This window comes from Thunnus albacares, chromosome 2, assembly GCF_914725855.1.
Source record: "Thunnus albacares chromosome 2, fThuAlb1.1, whole genome shotgun sequence".
NCBI lineage: Eukaryota > Metazoa > Chordata > Actinopteri > Scombriformes > Scombridae > Thunnus > Thunnus albacares.
In genome coordinates, this window is record NC_058107.1 from 32,312,074 (window position 1) to 32,317,137 (window position 5,064).

Consider the following 5,064-nt stretch of genomic DNA (forward strand, 5'->3'; position numbering starts at 1 on the left):
TCACATTGAGGCAGATAAATTGAAGGTGGAACAATGACAAGAATGAACAACAGCTCACAGGAGCTTCTCTCTTCGCTGTGAGCTTTGATTTACTCAGAAGTAGAGTTAGCACTGGCATCCTTTTTGTCTCTTACCTCTTGTTTGTCCTTGTCCACCTCTGTCTTTCCTTATTTTGGTCTTGCTAACTCATGCTCACGGGCATCTTGTGATGTGTGTGTGTGTGTGTGTGTCTGAGAGACTACAGTCACACTGGAGGCCTTCGTGCTGAGTTCTGGATCGCTGCATGTATTTGATTCTTTTTGGATGACAGTTCATATCTATTCTAGGATGTAACACATATCCCCTACCAACATGCCCTGTCAGTGATGTCAAGAAGACAAAGTGTGTGCGTGTGTGTGTGCAGAGTCAGTTTCACAAAAGATGTCAAGGCTGATTTTGTACCTACAATTCCTCTGCTTGTTTTCATACGTATTTCAGTTGAGGAACAAAATATATCTTCCTGTCTTGACTGAGCTGGCGTCTCTCCACAAAAAGATCCATACAAGCCGCACACCAACACTGGACAACATGCACACATGCAGGTTTTTTGCATTTCACTCAGAAGGCCTTTAACATTCAATAATTTTGCTTTTGGCTCTGCTGACTGATGTTGGAGTTAGCAAGGTGTAAACAGCTTTTCAGGAGAATAGTTTTTTGTGTGTTGAAGTGGCCTGTGATGTCAGTGCAGTGGATGCTGTGCAAACCTCTAACATGGCACGTAACAGAGACTCAGCACAGACACACTTGTATTAGTCAGCAGCCACTTAAAAAGCACAGGCAACTGCAGATATCTGTCTGACGTCACTTGAAGCCACAGAGACCAAAAAAAAAAAATGCTGAATTACTTGTTTTGGACAGAATGTTTTTTTTTTTCTGATGACCTGGACATATGCATTGTTGACAGAGAAATTTTCAGACTCAGTTCATCAAATCAGTCCATTCTGACTGAGTTGTAGTGATCAGTGGATTTGCTCTGAAGCCAAAGAATTTCACAAAAGAGTTAAACTTTGGTGACCTCTGACACATGAATTCATGCTGTTGATCAACTGACAGCGCTGACTGAACAGACACACGTAATCAAAAACGAAGGAAGCAATCTCATTTCCTGTGTTGCATCACCAATAAAACTTTACTCTTTGTATTTTTATAGACATTAAATGAAAGAATACATGTGCTCATTAGTTTGGTGATGTTATGCATTTGCAGGGACATGGTACATAAAATAACTCAACATTTAGATGAGCATGAGTTGAGTTGTAATGAATTGTAGTTAATGCAGCGTTCATGTCATATTGAGGTTATCAGAATTATGAGACTCCAACTTGACAACTTCCAAGTTGTAATTACAACTGGGAACCTTGGAATACAGAAGTGCCTGAAAATCTACACTGTGATAAATTGCTGTAAAAATACAGCCAAATTCTAACAGTAAGGTACTGTTCTTTCTAAATATGAAATATGGTTCATCCTCCTTTGTGCAATCAAAGCAAAAGGTCCGTAACATCATACTGAGAAAATAGAACTACATCTGGTTACTCAATTAGTGACAATATTTAATTTTTCCGAACATTAGATTGGTATAATTCCAGCAAGCAACTGGCAGGCACAAGAGAGCATTTTCAGGTAGTTCAGTAAGTTTGAATCACTGGTATTTAAACATTATTCTCACTGCTGCTTGCAAGTCTAGTTTAAAGATTATTTTTGGATGGCTGTTTTCTCTTGAGCTACACATCAGTGAATATTAATGCTAGTCCGGCCTGGTTTATACCTACAGCTTGTTTATCCCACTTGCATTTCATAATTAACAATAGCCTTCTATATAAAGCACATAACAATTGAAGTTTATTCAAATATGGAGCCAAGTTGATTAAGATATGTTTGCTGCTGAGCCCCAAAAGACAGAGGGGTTATATTGGTTGTCTTGGCTCAACCCATGTGTTTTTCTACACTGCAGCTAGGATACTGCAAATATACTGTAGTTTGTTGCCAAGCTGTACTAAAACCTGGGACATAATTGGCGATGTTACATGCTGTTTTCAGGTACTTCATTGTGATTAACCCTGAGAGGGAAACAGGACAGCCAGGGAAAATAATTCCGAAAAAGACAAACAAGCTCACAGTGAATCTTCATCACCACTCTTCTGGAGAACTTGAAGTCACCTCATGTTTAAAATGTTTATCTCTGCCATTCAGTTGTTTCATTTCTCTTTCTCCCACTCTTTTCATTCTTGTTTCTTTCTCACTCAGTGAGCTGTGAGCCTTGAAGCCTGGATGCCAACCATCTGCCAATTAAAAACAGAGGACACTTAAAGGCATTACAATTTGTGTTATCCTGCAATGTGTTTATTTGTGCTTTTATATTTTTTTAAACAGTAGTTTGCAAAGCAGTTGCTGTTCAGGAAATTATAATTAACAGGTTCACATTGACCCCCTTTGAAAGGGCATGAACCTTGAGAATTATTTTTTCAAATATGCATACTTGAATATACTTGGCATATTTGAAAACCTTTGAATAAATGCACAGCTGTCACATGTCTCATCCTCTTTTGTGATAGTTAATTAAGGTTAATGTGTTTTTGAATGTAAAAATGAACTGATCTCATTACTGGACCATTAAGATTGAAGACACATTGATATTTACAGTATATATCTGCAGTTTTATAAATATTAATAAGAAGAAAACTTTTCAGTTGTTTACATTTACAGTAAGAAACTGTTCACGTAGATAACAATAGCAACACTGTAAAATACAGTATATGACTGCAGGTCGAGCCACAGTATCAAACTGTAAACGTCACATTCTACAGCTGAATACTGTAACAATTTTTACAGCCATTAACTGTTAAAATAAACTATGGTAGTGACACTGTAAAAAATGGTAAAATGCCGGCAACTACAGCTGCCAGTAATTTACTGTAATTTTACAAGGAAATTTGTTACAGTGTAGCGAATAGGGACGCCTCACATCAGCCAAAGTCCATCGTTCATGGTGATTAAGCCCAAATTCAATGGATGTAGTGTTATGTTGTCATTACACAGTATTTTTAACCCTCACTTGACCAACTCTATAAACATACAAGCGTCTTGAGTTGATGACATGAATGTTTGCACATCTTAAACATGGGAATCTTTCCCATCTTTTCTTTCCAACCCATATGACATGAACACGACCTTAAAGCCCTGCACACCCACACAGGTGTTTCCACTTATTCTGGATGATTAGACCTCTGGCCAGGTTGAACATGGGCAGGGTTACACTGAAAGATTGGGATGTAACTGGACCCCATGTGCTAAAAAGGATGATAAAGGAGTTGTTTGTCCCTTTCTAACAGGTACAACAAAACAGGAGAGTGAGGGAGACGTCATCCAAAGAGCTCTCCACACAATCCCCCAAAAGTGCCAGGCTTCGCAGCAATTTTGCACAGCTGGAATTGCAGGTTGTGATGAAGACTGTCCTTGCAAGAAAAACAATGTCAGTCTATTCAGCAAATGTCCAAAAATGACATTTTTTTATGATCAAGTGACAAAGAACATTAGAGATTGTAAGAATTATGATTATTGTCCATCAGGAACTAAAGAGGGAGTAATGTGTCTACAGAGGGAGGAGGAAGTGATTGTGGTGGTTGGTCAACAAAAGGTCATTGACAGTGGCATGGGTGATCATTTGCTGTACACACCATAATCTTTTCCTAACCCCAACCAAGTTGTTTTGCTTAAATCTTATCTTAGCACTTATATTTTTGCGATGGTGATGTGTAACGGTTTTGAAAGGCTCTGATAAATACCTTCTAAAGGGGGCAAAAGGGACGTCAGATCAGAAAATGCTAACATGTTGTTCTGAAGGGCAATTACAAATGATATAGTTTGCCATTTAATTTAAATGACATGTTCAATGTCTCAGACAGACCCAAACACAAATGAAAGAAACAACTGTAATACTTTTTTTAAAAGAGTATCTAATATTCAGAAATGACTGTTTGCAATTTCAGGCATGAAATTCACTATGAATTAAAAAGATCAGTTTGTGAAAGGTACAAACTTGATCCTATTAAACAGAAAATCCAAAGAAAAAGAGTTGATGCTGGACAGGTGGCACTAGAGCAATAAGCACTTGGCTCCAAAGATATGATAAATAGCCTCTTTAAAACATGTAGGAAAGCACTCTTCACCATCTTCAAAAGTCAGAAATCATTCCACATGTAAATAAAACAGCCGCCTTCGGTTCTCCTTCTGTTCACATTACTGGAAACTTCTCAAAGCAGACCTCAGCCAGTGAAAGCTGAGGCCTGAATATGCCTCTCCTGGGATCTTTTCTCTATACTTAGCTTTCTTACTTTCTCAACACAGACGCTAAGCCCGCGCACATCAAGAGCGCAAAGGTTTGATGTCCCAGCTGGCAACTGTTGGCTAATTAGCCTCTGTTCTAGTTTGGCTTGTTGCAGCTACACGACTCATCAGCGGCTAATGAACAGTGTTTGTCCGTCTGCAGCCTCTGAAGGGTGCTGAGAGCCGTGGTGGACAACACAAGGAGAGTGTAGTGGCTCCAGCAGTGACCAAATGTTCACAAAGTGGGTTTTCGATCCGGAGAGTGAACAGCTGTTTATCTCAGTTCTACAAAAAGATGTGTCTGAAATGCAGATTATGTTGGTACAAATGAAATGATAATGTGACTTCATTAAAAGCTGTAATCACATTACTTTTCCTGAAATGTGACAACAAACTATTTTCATTATACTTTTAAACTTATTTTAAATGATTACATTTTTTTTTTTGATATTAACATGTGTGTATTTTATGCTTGAACTCTTGCTTAGTACAGAGCCGTGGAGATAAAAAAAAAACTAATTAGTGCTCTCGATTTAATAATTGGTGCGCACGAATTACTTAATTAGTGCTCTCGAATTATCTATTTTGCATGTTGAGGGCACCAAACCCATTCAGTCAGCTGGAAGTTTGAAGAAGGCGACATCAGCTACTTCTTGATGTGGTGAATAAAGAGCTGGTGAAACTTGTTTGATTTGATCT

At 38.3% G+C, this 5,064-nt stretch overlaps 1 long non-coding RNA gene across 1 annotated transcript; it reads left to right on the forward strand.

Annotated features, from left to right (window-relative positions):
- The first annotated feature begins 3,264 nt into the window (after positions 1–3,264).
- LOC122966738 lies at positions 3,265–4,819 on the forward strand. Its single transcript, XR_006398451.1, has 2 exons — positions 3,265–3,511; positions 4,387–4,819. It is a non-coding gene; the product is annotated as an uncharacterized LOC122966738 (long non-coding RNA).
- The last annotated feature ends 245 nt before the right edge of the window (positions 4,820–5,064 follow it).